Source organism: Chelonoidis abingdonii, chromosome 11, assembly GCF_003597395.2.
Source record: "Chelonoidis abingdonii isolate Lonesome George chromosome 11, CheloAbing_2.0, whole genome shotgun sequence".
NCBI lineage: Eukaryota > Metazoa > Chordata > Testudines > Testudinidae > Chelonoidis > Chelonoidis abingdonii.
This window is the reverse complement of record NC_133779.1, coordinates 27,100,519-27,118,076: the sequence shown is the minus strand read 5'-3', so window position 1 is coordinate 27,118,076 and position 17,558 is coordinate 27,100,519. Positions and strand designations below refer to the sequence as shown.

Below are 17,558 nucleotides of genomic sequence, written 5' to 3'. Positions count from 1 at the left end.
TGTTCTTCTAGTATTTCTGACCAGGCAAGAAGCACCACAAATCTCATTGTTATGACATTTCTAGTATGATTCTGCAGAACAAAGAGATTTGAATTAATCTCTGAACTGAACTTCTGAACTAGCTAAGGTTTGTCCCTCACAAGGTGTTTCCAGCAGTGGTTTTCCAGCTCTTTTGTTAGGTGGACAACTTCAGACAAAATAGACCCCCTCCTCTCCTAAACGTTCAATCCCCCCAGGATGTGCTTCCTCAAATGCTTCATTCTGAGGTTCACCAGAAAAAGGGCAGTGGATCAGATTTGAGACTGGCTAGTTTAGGGTAATGCTAGGAGACTACAGTTAAGAGTTATCATAGAATCATAGAAGATTAGGGTTGGAAGAGACCTCAGGAGGTATCTAGTCCAATCCCCTACTCAAAGCAGGACCAACCCCAACTAAATCATCTCAGCCAGGGCCTTGATAACCTCTAAGAATGGAGATTTCACCACCTTCCTAGGTAACCCATTCCAGTGCTTCACCACCCTCCTAGTGAAATAGTTTTTCCAAATATCCAACCTAGACCTCCCCCACTGCAACTTGAGACCATTGCTCCTTGTTCTGTCATCTGACACCACTGAGAACAGCCGAGCTCCATCCTCTTTGGAACCCCCCTTCAGGTAGCTGAAGGCTGCTATCAAATCCCCCCTCACTCGTCTCGTCTACAGACTAAATAAGCCCAGTTGCCTCAGCCTCTCCTGATAAGTCATGTGCCCCAGGCCCCTGCTCATTTTCATTGCCCTCCGCTGGATTCTCTCCAATTTGTCCACATCATTTCTGTAGCGGGGGAAGGACCAAAACTAGGCACAGTAAAGATGTGGCCTCACTAGTGTCAAATAGAGGGAAATAATCACTTCCCTCAATCTGCTGGCAATGCTCCTACTAATGCAGCCCAATATGCCATTAGCCTTCTTGGCAACAAGGGCACACTACTGACTCATATCCAGCTTTTCGTCCACCATAACCCCCAGGTCCTTTTCTGTAGAACTGCTGCTTAGCTCGTTGGTCCCCAGCCTATAGCGGTGCATGGGATTCTTCCTTCCTAAGTGCAGGACTCTGCACTGTCTTTGTTGAACCTCATCAGATTTCTTTTGGCCCAAACCTCCCATTTGTTTAGGTCACTCTGCACCCTCTCCCTACCCTCCAGCATATCTACCTCTCCCTACAGCTTAGTGTCATTCATGAACTTGCTGAGGGTGAAATCTATTCCATCATCCAGCGCATTAATGAAGATGTCGAACAAAACCAGCCCCAAGACCAACTCTGATCCTGTTTGATGCCGCTTGCCAACTAGACATTGAGCCATTGGTCACTACCCATTCTAGCAAACTTTCTATCCCCTTATAGTCCATTTATCCAATCCAGACTTCTTTAACTTGCTGACAAGAATACTGTGAGAGACCATATTAAAAGCTTTGCTAAAGTCAAAGTATATCACGTCCACCGCTTTCCCCATATCCACAGAGCCAGTTATCTCATCACAGAAGGGAATTGGGTTGGCTAGGCATGACTTGCCCTTGGTGAATCCATGTTGACTGTTCCTGATCACCTTCCTCTCCTCCAAGTGCTTCAGAATGGATTCCTTAAGGACCTGCCCCATGATTTCTCCGGGGACTGAGGTGAGGCTGACTGGTGAAACTGAGCTAAGGGAAATTTGGGGTGAATGGAGAGGCCTATTACACTGCTGAATAGTATTCAAAAAGGCAAAGAGAAGAGGCCTGCCTCACATGAAACGGGATTAGACACAGTACACAAGAACGCACTGGAACCAAAGGGGAAAGGACAGAGTACCGGTAAGGAGTGGCTGCCAGTACCGGCCCATACACAACTGCCATTAAATTGCTGCCATGGCAGCACTTTAACGTCACTGACCCTTTTGTCACCAACCAAGGCCACTGACAGGGTGGAGAGGGGGGCAAAAGGGGCAGCTGCCCCGGGGACCAGTGATTTAAAAGAGCCTGGCTGCCGCTGCTGCTACCACAACAGAGGCTGGGCCCTTTAAATCACCGCCGGAGCTCCAGGGGACACGGGCTGGGCAGCGTGGAAGGGCTGGTTGGAGGAGGCTGACCCTCAGCCCTGTCCCTGCCACCCGAGGCCCTGCCCCTTCCAGGGACCTGAAGCCAGGCCCCCATACCAGTAAATCTTTTATATTACTTTCACTGACTGGAACAAGGAACTTTGGGTGAGTCAGCATGTTCACATGCCTGACTTCAGGACCAGGATATTTCTCTCTATCTGGCTCTGAGCCCTCTCTACTGTGGGGAGGGGAGGAGCTAGAATTTGGCAGCCACCAATTTCAAAAAATGGTGGCTCCATTATTGTAGTGCCCCCTGTAGCACAGGTTTTGAGGTTGCCAGGCACAGACACACCCTCTGGTTCTGCCTTGCTCCTGGCTTGTGCTACCACCTCCACTGTCCACGGGGTTTCCTGAACTCCTGGGCTTGTCTGCACAGTCACAGGAGGGCTGCTGGCTATGTTGCACTTCAGACCTGCCAGCATGTAACACTAGTGCTCAGAACCTGGACCAAAGGCCTCAAATGGGCCTTTCAGGTGAGAACATCCCATTTACAAACCCGCCTGTCCCTGTCACCCCATAACTGATAGATCCTAACTAATGTTTGTCTCACTGTGTGAATTAAACCCACTTAAAAAACAGGGAACTGGAAGACCGAGTTCTACCATACAGGCCCCCTAGTCATGAGAAGGGAGTGAAGCCTGAATTTTCAGATTACAGCAGAAACCTCTATCACTTCAATGACAAGGGTAACAGCTTCCTGGGCCTATTGCCTTAGGATCAGGCACTGGAGGGGAACCTGAAACACATTCTAACAGTGGGTGACAGTTATTTGCTATTTGCGGTGCTCCTGGGTCTCTCACTGGGGCTGGGAGCGGAATGTGGTGCAGTGGTTAGAGCCAGACTGACTAGACATACATGTGGCATACCCAATGGGAAAGGCAGAGCAGCCAAATAGCTAAAACTTAGCCTGGTCTTATTGGAGACCTGGATTCTGTTCCCAGGCACATTTCAGTAACAATGTCCAGTTAACTGTGTGAATCTATTTGTAAAGGGGGGAAGGACAGGTTGGGTACGTGAAGGGGTACATACTGCACTGGGCCTAAAAGGGCTCAAGGACAATACTGGGCCAATCCCCACCTTCCTAGGCCTGCAGAGTACACTCTGGCTGGACGAGCAGCTTAAAGACCCCAGAGGTCCAGGTTAAAGGGGAGGCAAATGGGCTGGAGGAAAGATAAGCCCTTCCCTAGGACAAAACCAGATGGAAAGTTGAGCCTGAGATGGACCCCCAGGGCTGGGGACGCCCCCTGGCAGTGCCTTCCACAGCACCCTTTGGAGACCCTGGCTCAGTTTTGAACTCTGTGAAGTTCCTGATTGTTTCGACTGCAGGGGACTGCACCCCAAACTGAAGGCGAGAACAGTAGGAAGTGGCCCAGGGTAGCAGACTAGGAGTTTTGTTGTAGAGGACTCTGCTGGTACAGCTCCCCAATAGGACCTGGCCTGGGATCAGGTGGAGAGAGAGGCTCCAGGTCCCCTCACCACAGCTGGTTGAGACCAAGGCCCCAAAACAGACGGAGGCTATGGTTCCGCCAGCTTAGGGGCAGGAGCCAGACATTTCTGCCTCCTTTCATCTGGAAGAAAAAAACTGGGTGCACTAATCACTAGGCCACTTAGCCCTTTGAGGACTCTACTCCAGGGTATGAGATTCTGGTCAATAATAAGGGTGGGGAAGAGCATGGAAACAGTCAGTAGAGGTGAGGCCTGAACACACAGCCTCCTGATTCCCAGCTCTGCACTTTCCTTAGTCTACAGAGTATTTAGAGAGCAGCCTCTCCCCCACCTGTGGAATATTGCCTGCCTTTGCAGCAGCCTGTGGAACAGAACTGGATTCTGTTAAAATGTGGAACCCCTTGCAAAAGCTGGTTCACTTGAGAGGTGGGCTGCAGTCATACCCCTTAAAAATGCAATTAAATAGTTGTGAGAGCTTCTACCCTCAGAGGGTAGGTAAAATGCACATCCTCTCCCCTGTCTACGCATACTAAACTAGGCTCTGCTATTCCTGATAATCTGTTCCCACATAATAGCAGTACTCCCAGACTCAGTGATTTTGGAACTGAGAGACCCATTTGTGTAAGCAAAACCAGGAGGGAGGTCACCAGAATGCAAGTTCTCAGTTTGGAGCATGAGTTCTAAGCATTGCTTGGTTTTGGTTTATTGCTGTTGGTCCGGGAAGCAGAATAAATTCCTAGTTTCCAGGACCAGAAGGGACCACTGTGATCATCTAATCTGCACTGCTGGATAAGCAGACTTGGCAGGATTGGATTCTAACTGACACATGTTAGTAAACATCTATTTCTGCTGACACACTGAAATCGACAAAAAATATATTGCTGGGTAACAGTCAATAGGAGTGCAGCCTCCCCCCACACCTTGTGTCTGCAGGGATCCCATGTCCCTGGCACCACAGCTGCAGCCCCATTGTCGCAGACCCGCTCCCTCGCTCTGACCGCAGGGGATGCAGAGGGCTCCCTTTGCTGCTGCAGGGCCAGTGACACCTGATCCCTCCAGGAACATGGTCCAGAGACGGCTGCAGTCCTGGCCCAGCAGAGCAGAGACTCCGGGCCAGGACTGGGAGAAGGAGGAGCTCCCACACTGCTGAATGGCTCTGTCTCACGCAGCAGCCATTCAGCAGCAAGTGGCCTCCCCCACTGCAGGGACTCCTCCTCATGCCCACAGCTGCAGGGTCTCTGCTCTGTCCTTCCAGGACTACAGCCTTCCCTACACCCTTGCAACTGCAGGATCCAGTGTCACTGGCCTGTGGCCAGGCACGCAGCCCTTTGCAGCTCCGCTGGTCATGACCCTGTTCACTCACCAGTCAGAGGTGTGGAAGCCATCCCCAAGCAGGAGCTGTTCAGCAGCAGGATGGCTTCCCCTGTGAACAAGCCCGTCTGGGGGCTCTGCTCTGCAGTCTCCTCTGCACCTTGCGCCCAAGTGTCTTGGGCCCCTGCCCTAGCAGGGAGCCCCCTGCAGCGCTGCTCTTAGTGCTGGGAACCCCCTGCAGTCCTGCTGTCAGCACTGCCCTAAACACAATCCCACCTCCTTAATTTCCAGCCATTGTACAAATAAAAATAGTTAAACATTGTTATTTTTTAAAAGTTTTTCAATCCATATTAATTGTCAAACTCAGAAACAACTGGAACTCTCCCTAGCCCACATGTAACACAGGCCCCAAAACTTCCCCAGGCTCATTCAGAGAGTAGATCTTTTTGGGAAAAAAACAACAATAATGACTTTGAGGCACAACTTCCAAGTGTCTGCACAGCAAGGAAATCTCAGAAGTTTCAAACCTCCTCAGATGGAGCCAGGTTGTGCCAACCCCACTGGAGAGAAACCTGTTCTGGAGCTACAACAGCCCAGGGCTCCCTAGCACAAGAAATTCCCCAAGGAGTCAGTGAAGACTCAGAAATAAATCCATTTGCAAACACTGAAATGCCTGGCAAGACTCTAACATACCTGCTGTTACGTGAAGGGCCAGCAATTCCTCTCTCACCCAAAATTCTGGTTGCAATGAGCAGGCTTTGGAGTGGCCTGGGTCCCCCACAGATCAGAGGTGGGAGCTGAGCCACACGACACAAGGATAACGCTATAAATACCATGAGAGGCATGAACACATTCACAGGCATGGAAGGGTCTGATGGGCCAAGTGCTTTACAGATGATGCAAGGGACCAGGCCTGTTATGTAACCCATTTCACAAACTGGGGTTTCGTTTCATTGAGCTGGCCTATTTCCCATCATCTCAAAAATGACTCCAGCTGTAACACATGACTGACTAAGGACATCTCCGAGTGCAGCCTACAGTGCCTACACTTGTGCATTCTATGAGTTCTATGGTAAAACATAAAACAAACTAACTCTCTGGGCAGCCCCTTGTAAGATCCTGCAGCTTTTCAGGCAGTTGGTGTTAACCTCAGGAACCTGATTTTCATAGGTGAGTTTACAGGGACCTGATTCTTTAAAAAAGGACCAAGCAAGTTTCTTCACTGGCTGAAGTGCAGAGTTGTTGGGGACCCCGTGCACTCTGCTCCTTGAGGGAGATGGTCAGCAGGGTTTGCACAATCCAAACTCAGAACTTGACATTCCATTTTAAAAAGCCTTGGCAGAGCAAGTCAGGTATTGCTGACGCAGTGCAAGGTGGGAGGGTCACTGCTGGAGAAGCAAGGGTGCTTTTGAGGATAAGGCACTGGATACAAGTTAGGAGAATTGGATTCAATTTGCAGCTCTGCTAGGCTTCCTGCACTACCTTGGGCAAATCACTAGCCATAATGATAATCCCCTGTGCCTTAGTCTCTGATCTGTGAAATGGGATTATCAAAGCTTCCTTTAGCTGTCTCTTCAGGGCGGGGACTGTCTCTTCCCCTGTGTTGGTACCATGCTCAGCACAATGGAACCATGATCCTCGCTGGGGACTCTCTGCACTGTCATGATACAGAGAAAGAAAGATGGATTCTGGGCAGAGCTCAGCATGGCTGGAAGAAGAGAGATTTTAGCCAAACCTGTGCAATCTGTTTTGTGCACTGCTGCCCAAATCCACACTCACTGTCCAGCTTCTAGCTATAAATGTGCAGTAAGGATTCCTCCTCTCTGCCTGGGGAAGATGGTCATGGAGACCAGGACACCAAGAGAGGGGGATTGGTGGAGAAGGTGAGAAAGAAGCAGAATTTAGATTGATAGATGAACCAGTTTGGCTAAAAGATGATGCCCCTTCCCTAGGTGATCAGATGTCCTGTTTTTAAAGGGACAGTCCTGTATTAAGGCCTCCCGCAGATATCCTGACTTTTTCTTAAAAAAGAGCAAATTGTCCCATATTTTCTGTCTCCACCCCATCAGTACTAGCAGGTCCTGCTGCTGGCCGGATCCCTGCTTCCCAGCCGCCCTGCCACCAGCAGTGAGTGGGGGGGTCCGGTGGCCGACGATGAGGGTGGGTATACAAAGCTGGTGGCAGGGTGAAGAGGCAGCACGTAGGGCCAGCTACTCCCACTGCTGGTCTGTTAGTGCAGCCTCCGCTGCATGCTGGCTATTGGCCAGCACGCCCCCCATTCCATTTCCAGCTGGCACTGGCTGCGAGCTGTGGTGGTTGGTGAGTGCAGGCAGGCCCCAGGTGTTGGCTGGTTACGTGTCGCCTCTGCTGTTCACGTGTCACCCCTGCTGCCCACCCATCAGCCCTTTACATGCTTCCCCTCTCACTGTCCTCTCCCTGCTTTGTCCCTTCACCCTCCTCAGCCACACTGCTCTTCCATATCCCCACCGGTGGGGCGCATCCCACTGCCAATGCTGTGCAGAGAACCAGCCCCTGGTCGGAACACTCAGCTCACCAATAGCCTGGCCAGCAGGCTCCTTCTTTCCCCCACTGCCTCTGGCTGGGCCTCTTGGAAACCCCAAGACCCTCCAGCTTGAGGTGCTGGCCAGGAAGAGCCAAGCACCGCATGTGCCAAAGCCCCACACAGCACTGACTTGGGGAAACTTCTCTGCCTCTCAGCTAAGCTCTAGAGTGGCAGAGGATGGGAGGGAGCAATTTCCAGCCTGTTCATGCTCCGAACCTGCAGGCTCCACAGCAGCCCCCAGGGCAGGGGCTTAGCATCCTCTTCCCCCCTTCCCAACCCCGCCCAAACACACACACACCCCAGGTCCTGCTCCAGGGAGCACGGGGTTGCTCCGGACCCTAGGCACCCTCCCCTGCTGAGCCACCTCTCTGGCCAGGTTTGCTGAAGCCCCTGCAGTCAGGTTCCCTGGGCCCTGGTGCACAATCCATCCTTAGGGCTTGACCCCTTCCTGCCTGCACTGTAACCAGAGGCAGCTGGGTTATGTGGGTGACTAATGGCAGCCTGGAGGTGTTCGCAACCTTTTGACACTGTGCGGGCAGGAAGGGACAAGCTGCTTCCAGCCACACAGGAGCGGTGGGGTGAGGGTGGGGAAGAAATGAGCTCTTCAAAGACACGGGCCAACTCATCCCTTCCCTCTCCCCTACTCCCCTGCAGCTGGAAGCAGCTCCCATCCCTTCCCTCCCCCAAAGTACCGAAAGGCGGCTGCTGGCCACATCCTGGTGTGAACCCTGGCAGAAATCGGGGGGGGGGGCATGTGACCTTGCATGCCCCCCCATGTGTTGCCTCAAGAAGACGCGGTGCCAGGTATCAGGAGAGGCAGGTCTGTCTCAACCAGGCATGCAGGGTGGAGAGGAGGAAGGATCAGGTCGGTCATTACCCCCTCAGGAGAGAGGTAGGGGGGTGGGGGTGGGGGTGTGAGATCCCACCCCCCTGTGTGGGGTCAGGGAGGGTGTTACCCCTCCCCCTGTGAACGCTGAAGTCTTAAAGATACAAAGGTAAATAAAAAGTATTTCTTTTTAACAAGGGCTCAGTGAACTTGATGTTAATTTGAACATTTGTATGATTGATTGCCATTGAACTTGTTTGAATACAAGTAATTTTACCAGGTGTCCCGTATTCAGCATAGGGAAATATGGTCCCCCTACCCTTCCTCAGCCCTCAAACCTTGGCCCAACTTTCAAGCCAAACTTTGTGAGAATTCGTGTTCCCAGCTTGTATGCATGGTCTACAGTCACCTTGCAGAGGCACTATGGGACAGCTGTCCAGATTTTCCCAGCATGCTCTGATACACACACAGTTAGCAGGGTGGTAGGTTCAGGTGCACAAATACAATGACACATGGCTGTGTTGTGGCCCATGCTCCTTTTCTCTCCTGCTCTTTAATTTTGTGCAGCACTTAGATACCGCAGTAATGGGCAAGCAGAGAGAAAAAACAGTTGCTGTGTGCACACAACATTTGTTGTCCTGGGACAGAAGAGAGAGTGCCTCAACCTGATTACTCCACAGCTGTCCTGGTGGCAATGGGGTAGCCAGCAAAGAAAATCCCCAGTGGCCCAAGCTACGTCACTTTAAAAAGAGAGGTTGCTCACAGGTGAGTAAAATCCTAGACCAACCAACACAACTGCCCTCTGACAAAGGGTTCACTGCCTGTAACTATAACTGTTGCCAGGCCTGACAAACTCATTACACATAACACATTGCTGTCACAATATTTATCCAAATAGTATCTTGCAAGGTATTATATAAAAACTGGGAACGTGCTGTTTATGAATATCATTGCATAATATATGTACAGGTTGTGTATAAAGAATTATTTAAGTTGAGGAAAATAAGTTACTAAAACGTGTTTAGACCAAGCAGAATCCAAGTAGAGCTGATGAACAAGTCTGTCCTAGACAAAGGAATATTCTTTTGTTTGTTTGCCTCTGTCTCTGTTATAAATTAAGCAAGGTGTTGCCAAGGAGAATGAAAGTACATTTACACCTAAGGTAAACAAAGCGACTAAAGCAATTGAAAAAGCAGATTGTCCAGAAGGTGAAGACAACAGCATGGCATCAGCTTCTTGGAGCACAAGCAGCAGGGGAAAAAATCCTTATCTGAGGATACACTTCAAAAGAATCTATTTGAAAAGGTTACTGAACTATAAAAAGAAGGGGAGAGAACCCCTTAGTCATCCATCATCCAAGGGACAAAAGAGGCCAGCGCTCTTGGAATCTGTGAAAGGCAGACCATGTGGGCTGAAGACGCTGAGAACGGACTACAGGCAAGAAACTGTCTGCGACCGGGATTGCAATCTTAAATTTTAGACTCTACAAAGCGTTTGTACTTCTGTTTTATCTGTATTCATTTTTGTCTCTATTACTCTATCTTAGTGTTACTTAAATCCATGCTCTTTTTTAATAAACTTATTCTTACTTTGACTGTAAACCATCTCAGTGCTGTGTATCAAAGTGAAGTGTGCGTCCTCAGCTAAGCTAAGAGGCTGGAGTGCACACTGTCTCTTTGGAGGCAGTGCTACTTGGTATTTCCTGTGAGTGACCAGGGAGAGGGACTGGACACTGCACAGAGACGTCCTATAGCACTGAATGTGACTTGCAAGGGAAGGTTTAGACTGGCAGAGTCTCAAGGAGTTTGCTGGTGATGCAGACAGATGGGTGTGATTGGGAGCAGACACACACTGTAAGCTCCGGCAAAGCTCTCTTGCTGATGCAGAAAGGTAATACAGTAGCTTACAGTTCTGGGTGCCCTTAGGAGAGCTCCACATTCCCAGGGGGGCTTTTCCCCCTTTTAAGGCCCTGTGAGAGATGAAATCTAAATGTGAGGGATCAGTTTCTCCCTGTGATGAGCTCACAGGGGTGACTCAGTGAATGCCACACTCCATTTGTCCATGTGTGTAACTCACCAGTGGGGTACTTGCTGGAGGAGGCTTTGTGCTGCACAATCACCAATACCAAACACAGCAGCAATACTTTCTGTGCCAAGCCCCAAGCAAGGCTGTGTCACAAGGACAAAGAGGTCCCAGGCAGAGAGGGGATCAGCTACCAAGCAACATAAGCAAAAGGGGGCAGCAATTCAATCAAGCAATAAAAACCTTTGGAACCTCAGCCAATAAATCCCTGTCCATGGCCTTGTCCAAATGGAAGCAGAGGACAGACACACAACTGGCCCAGTTGATCATTCTTGCCAGGCAGGGACACAATTCAAGAGTGGATTGCTGAGTGCTTTGCCCTATGTGTTACATATTGAACTAAGTGCTTGTATTGCATCTTTTGGCACATCATAGGCCAGAGGAAAGCCCAGAGACTTTCCCCTCACCGACACCCTGGAATAAGAGAGAAGGGCTTGTTGCACTCATTATAATGAAACCATGAATGATTATGATACAGAGCTGATTGACAACACTTTGCATTTACATCTCAAAGCACTTTCCAAGGGCTGGTGAATATCATTATTTCCATTGTACAGGGGAAAAGGAGGCATCAAGAGAGGAAGTGTCTTGAGCAAGGTCAGCCAGGGAGTCAACAGTAATGCCAGAATCAGAACCCAGGAATCCTGGTCTTCCAGTGCTTTGGGCAGCATGGGCACTCCAGACTTTGTCAAATTCTCCCACCAATGCTTGAACACTGGGGTGGGAGCACTAGGGCAAAGCAGCCCACCTCTCATTGCTTTGAGCAGGTCTATACAATGGTTAAAAGCCTGGTGGCTAATGTACCCTCATTCTCCCATTATTACTCACACCAATAGGGGTGCACCTGAACTAGAGCAACAGGGGAAGAATCCTGAGCATAGACAGGGCATTACTCGAATTAGCAGACCACCCAGCCTCTTCCCAAGACTTGCCAAAGCTGGCCCAATTTGAAACACCCATTGCAAGTGCTGGATATTCAGAGCGGGTGGGATTCAATGAAAGAAACAGCTCGGCATCCTGAAGCAGCAATCCTTTAATCTAACGTGTGTAACACTAGCAGGGAAACCTGTGCTCTCATGCCTGCTGGAAGGAACTCCCCTCTGCACCACCCTGCCTCATTTGCCACCAAAGAGCTCAGCCCTCGGAACAGGTCCCAGAGCCAAGTGAGTCCACTGAGCCCACCTCAGCGACACATAGCCCTTCTCAGACTCCTCTCTTCTCTGCTCCCTCTGCCTCAGCTTTCTTTGGAGCTAGGAAGTAGCCAGAGACCTTGGGAATAATCAGCACATTTGAGACCACTTCTCCCATCTCCAGAAAACGTTGCTATTGTGTTCCACACAAAACCTGCATATTCTGTGGGGGCAGCCATGAAACCCCTCCCAGGCAGCAGCAATGAGGCTCCCTAAAGGAGGGGGAGCACAGGACCCCAGGAGACTAGTGAGGTTAGCATACATTAGGCAGATAATGACTGACAAGGGAAAGGGAGATACTCCCCAGCATGGAGCAGGGGGTTACAGAGAGAATGTGTTTTGGCTGCTTCCCTGGGGAGGGAAGTTAACTCCTCTGGGGACATGGGAGATCTCCAGAACCGAGGGGAGAAGGCAGAATAGAAGGGAGTTCTCCAGCGCCTGGGGCAGAGGCAGAAGGAAGGGAGGTCTCCAGTGCCAGGAGGCAGAAGGGAGGGGAGGTCTCCAGTGCCAGGGGCAGAGGACAGAAGAGAGGAGAGGTCTCCTGCGCCAGGAGGCAGGGGGCAGAAGGGAGGAGAGGTCTCCAGCGCCAGGGGCAGAGGACAGAAGGGAGGAGAGGCCTCCAGCGCTAGAGGACAGAAGGGAGGAGAGGTCTCCAGCACCAAGAGGCAGGGGGCAGAAGGGAGGAGAGGTCTCCAGCGCCAGGGGCAAAGGACAGAAGGGAGGAGCGGTCTCCAGCGCTAGAGGACAGAAGGGAGGAGAGGTCTCCAGCACCAAGAGGCAGGGGGCAGAAGGGAGGAGAGGTCTCCAGCGCCAGGGGCAAAGGACAGAAGGGAGGAGCGGTCTCCAGCACTAGGAGGCAGGGGGCAGAAGGGAGGGGAGGTCTCCAGCGCCAGGGGCAGGGGGCAGAAGGGAGGAAAGGTCTCCAGCACTGGGAGGCAGGGGGCAGAAGGGAGGGGAGGTCTCCAGCGCCAGGGGCAGAGGACAGAAGGGAGGGGAGGTCTCCAGCGCCAGGGGCAGGGGGCAGAAGGGAGGAAAGGTCTCCAGCACTGGGAGGCAGGGGGCAGAAGGGAGGGGAGGTCTCCAGCGCCAGGGGCAGAGGACAGAAGGGAGGGGAGGTCTCCAGCGCCAGGGGCAGGGGGCAGAAGGGAGGAAAGGTCTCCAGGACTGGGAGGCAGGGGGCAGAAGGGAGGGGAGGTCTCCAGTGCCAGGGGCAGAGGCCAGAAGGGAGGGGAGGTCTCCAGCGCCAGGGGCAGAGGACAGAAGGGAGGAGAGGTCTCCAGCGCCAGGGGCAGAGGCCAGAAGGGAGGAGAGGTCTCCAGCACTGGGAGGCAGGGGGCAGAAGGGAGGGGAGGTCTCCAGCGCCACAGGGAGAAGGCAAAAGGAAAGAAGGGGCAAAGGCAACTGGCCTAGCTAGATAGTTACCCTCGGAGCTCTGATAAGTTGCCTGGGAACTGGTGTGAGCAGCACTAACTCAGCCCTTCTTGGGAGTCTCAGGACAGAGACCGAGGGGTTCTGCTCTTGCCCTGAGGGGCTCTATGGGGCCAGGTTAGAGGCTCACGGGGAAGAGCACTGTCTCTGCTGTGTGATGTTTGGAGCAGCCCTTTTCTGAAGTACAATGATGGGGGAGCTCAGCTGGCTCTGAGCTGGGCATGAACCTACTCAGCAGGGGTGTCCTGTCTGTGAAGGTCTAGGAAATGCCTCCTTTCCTTTGTTTGCATTTTCTTCTCCACACCAAACAAAATCGCCTCTTCTGATTGCCTCTAAGAGAGTACTGTACAACCATCCCCACCGAGACCTCCCATGACACGTACAGCATGGGTAGCAATGGTTACCCCATAAGCAGGGAAGCTGAGGCACAGAGAGGGTAAGGGACTTGCCCAAGGTCACTCAGTGAGGCAGTGGCAGAGCTGGGAAGAGAACCCACAGTGAACTGGATGGATCAGGGAGCTAAGTTCCAATCCAGACCACTTTGTAATGACTGAACATTGGTCCGCTCTGATCCAGGGTCTGAGTCCAGTTGCCTGAAGGCAGGCATCTACAAAGAAAATAATCTCCCACCTCAGACTGACAACCCCTAATGGAATCTGCTTCACCCCAGTCTCTAGCCCCACAAAATACAACCCAGTAACATAAGTCCTCCACAGAGCCAGGGCAGAGTGCTTTCCCAGGCACTCCCTTCAGGTTAGCCCCCCTTTACAAAGCACACAGAGTGAAATTCCCTCACACACACACACCTGGAAAAACCCTCACCTGCTATTACTGCATCCCCACGGTATCTGCCAGGCCCCTGCAGCTTTCCCCTGGCACATGGGGAAAATCACAGCTTTCACGGGCAAAACAACTCACCTGAAGCAAGTGTCAGAAAGGCAGCAGGACTCTGGTCTGAAAACGTGCCTGTGCTCTTGGGAGTTATTGCAAGTCCATTTACTCTTTTCTTATTTCTCCAACACAAAGGAAGAAGGCAAAATGTTCTTCTTTGGAAGGTCCAGCGCTAGCACAGAACTCTCAGCAGCCTCCTCTGAAAGCAGAAAGAATGACTGTATTATTCCTAAGATACATGGGGAGGGGGGGATAGCAGGGAGGAGGAGACTGTACGGATATGAACTGATTGTGGGGGAGCTGGGGACTCATGGCACCTGTCACCAAGATGCTGCATGGATTCCACACTGCAGTTAACACTGCCAATGCTGGAGTGAATTCCTCTGCCTCCGCACACAAACTGCAGAAAAGAGTTAGTGACAGTGAAGGCAGCGAGGCAAGAACAATGCAAGGCATTCCCAGGAGGCACCAGCTTCCATCCCACCACCCCATTACTTCATTCTGCTGCTTTCTAGTAGGCTGCCTGGCATTTACAAAGCCACTCGGATCCCACAGTTGGTGAGTTACCAGAACAGGATCCCAGATTTTCTTCTCTCATCAGCCTGATCTATGCAAACACGACCTCCAAAGGCCAGATCACCCTGCACAGCTTAGACCAAGGACTGAAAATGTGCATTTTCTGCATTTGTCCTAACATATAGGATCTACAGTAGCGTGTGTATAAGCTGTGTCACTAGCCAGATGCCATCCATTTTTGTGCAAAGGAAATATATCATCAATATATTTTAGCTGTGGACCAAACTCTGCCTTTAGGGAAATGGGCACAGCTCCCCCTGGCTTTCATCACTGCTTTATTAAACAGAGATTCCTAGAGCTCCCTTTCCCATAGCAGCTGGGTACTCTAAACACTGAGATAAAAGCACTACCTCAACCATACAGTTTAGGGAACAAGAGAAAGCATTTCCCAGCCAATCACAGCTCCTGCGACGGGGCACAGGGAGAGCCATATCTCCTAGACACCAGTTTCAGGGCTTCATGTCTGCAGTATGCTGCAGGAGTGCACATGATCACATGTCCCCCTAGAAGCTGGCCCAAGTAGAGATAAGAGTCTGAATGCTGGTGAAGTTCTCCTGTAGTTCAGGGGCTTGTGCTGAATGCTCTGGGTTCAACAACCAGCTAAGTAGTTACAAAACCACATCCTAGATAGGAGATGAACTCCTGTGGATGATTTTAGTCATCTGGCTGGGAGGAGATAAAACACTAGCTTAGTGTGTGTGTCCATGGCCTAGCCTCCCACCATTTGCCTGCCAGCAAGCACCAACTCTGTCTCACACAAGCTGAGACCGCGCCAGGTCCATGTGATCTCCCCAAGTTACTAAAACTCTAATCTGTGCTCAGTGAGAAGGAGGAAAGCTGAGCTGACCAGCAACACTGCAGCAGCAGACACCACCCAGCCCCCCTGCAGCTTTGTGTAAACACTGAGCAGGAGGAGAGCCCCTCAGAGACACCTCCTGGGATGCCTCCAGAAAGCCTGAGCAATTGTCCAGCACTGCCCGCTCAGAGGCTTGAGTCTCACTGACAAAGCTCCTTTGATCTCTCTGTGATCTTGGGGTGGAGGTACTGACGGGCTCATTCTGTCATCCTTCTTCCTCTCTCCCTGTGCCACGGACACAGCTCCCTGCTCGAGACATGCCGCCCAAATTACACTTCACATTGCCTCCCAACACAGGCATCTGGTCTCACACAATGAAAATAAACCTGCTGCTGGCTCTCGAGCTCCCAGAGCTGCCAACATCACCTGAATCAGGCACAAGGGAGTGGCAGGCAGCACCACAACCAATCTGCTCCTATGGGTGGGAGCAATTCTGCTGGACACAGCAACACTGGGTGCAAGCCCAGGTCCTTCAGATCTGAATAACTCTTAAAGCCATCTCTCTACAGAGCTATCCATCATGTTACTAGCCCAACACAATGTCCAGAACATACGTTAACCTGTATAAAACCTTGGACATTTCCGAGCTCTAAGAGCTCCCCAGAACTGCCGCCCCACTCTTAATCTCTGAATTTTCTAACTTTCCTCTAGGTGAGGAAGCCAGCTTTGTTCCCTGATGCCTTTACAAGGCTCTCTGGAAGCTCAGGAATCATCCCATTGTCCACACTGGCTGCCACAGAGCTAAAGTTCCTGGAAACTGTTAGGAACAAAAGAGCTTTACAGCTGTTTACAGTCTGCTCCCAACACTTGCCGCTCCGCATTATGACAGTGACTATAATCAAATCTCATGCTTCAGGAATACCCCAGTGCACAACTGGCCAGATGTACTCCAGGCTTTTTTTTCCACTTTCCTCTGAAGCATCAGCTGGAGACAAGACAATATGGGGTGCTGCCAAGCTCTCAGGTGGTACAAAGAACCTTCTTTCTAGGTGCGAGCTTGTCTGTCTTGCTCACGTGCTCAGGGTCAGACTGACTGCCACTCATGGAGTAGAGAAGGAATTCTCCCCCAGGTCACACAGGCAAAAAAACCCAGGGTCCCTGCCATTCTTTGCAGCTTGGGACACGGACACCTGCTGGGATCGTGTGGCCATGTCTCACCTAGACACTTGGGCAATGGTGACACATCAGTCTCCGGACTGAGATGTTTTGTTTTACTAAAATCACTGGCCACAATATGTGATGTCTATGAAACTCCTGGACTTGTTGACAAAGGAAGAATGAACACAGCAGAACCTAAATTGCCACCAGGCTTCTGCTGGCATCTCAATACCTGGGAGAGCTGCCTAGGGCCTAGATGGATGCTGCAGAGTAGAGGTGGGGTTGAGATCTGAAAAGCCTGGCTGCACTTCTGTAAACCCTCCAGTTTCCTTTTCTCTCCTAAGGCCTGTTCTTGTTACTGAATGAATTGCTCTATCTGTGGTGAATAGCTAGAGGGGAGGAGTTTCCCCTCCATGCTGCCAGTCCCCCTCACTGAGCAAAAGCAGCAAGTTCTGACACCAAACAAAAAAAGTGCCATGCGATCGAGTAGCTTGCAACCTGGACAGGCTGCTCTCCAGCACTAGGTAACCAGGCTGAACAGCTAGCCTGTGGTGGCTGAGGCTGCTTTCACCCATCTGAAACAGACCAGGTGCCCAGAAAACATACACTCCTGGTCCGAAGCAGGGCAGACCAACTTTAAGTCTGTATTGCGCTTCCTGAGCATGTGTCGAGATACGTGGATGGAACTGAGCAATCGTTCTTGCTGAGGAACGAGAGTACAGGTGGAAGGAAGTGTGCCTGGAGCCAATTAGCCCGCTCCTTGGCTCTTAGAGGAGCCTGCACACCCACCTCCTGAGGGCAACAGGGGAAAATGTGAGGGATGGGGGGACAAACAAAACACAGAAGCTTAGTAGAAAGGAGACCAGACAAGCAGTCCAGGGGCTGGGAGGTCACTTTCTGCATAGCAGTTTCTGTTTCTTTTCTCTGTAACCTCTGCTGCAATCAGTGCTCTAGGCCAGTGGTTCTGAACCAGGGGTACACGTATCCCCAGGGTATGCAGAGGTCTTCCAGTGGGTACATCAACTCACCTAGAGATTTGCCTAGTTTTACAACAGCACTAGCAAAGTCAGTACAAACTAAAATATCATACAATGACTTGTTTATACTGCTCTTTATACTATACACAGAAATGCAGGTACAAGATTTATATTCCAATTTATGTATTTTATAATTATATGCTA

At 51.1% G+C, this 17,558-nt stretch overlaps 1 protein-coding gene and 1 long non-coding RNA gene across 3 annotated transcripts in view; both read right to left on the bottom strand.

The window, feature by feature from the left end:
* The window catches only part of LOC142047451 (uncharacterized), a 390,762-nt gene that overhangs the window by 93,987 nt on the left and 279,217 nt on the right, over nt 1-17,558 (bottom strand). The window lies entirely within an intron of this gene.
* Nucleotides 1-17,558, bottom strand: part of LOC116822589 (excitatory amino acid transporter 1-like) — a 138,467-nt gene that overhangs the window by 87,174 nt on the left and 33,735 nt on the right. For both annotated transcript variants that reach the window (XM_032776573.2, XM_032776576.2), the window contains exon 2: nt 13,875-14,046. The gene's annotated coding sequence lies outside the window, so the exon portion shown is untranslated. The remainder of the gene's footprint in view (nt 1-13,874; nt 14,047-17,558) is intronic.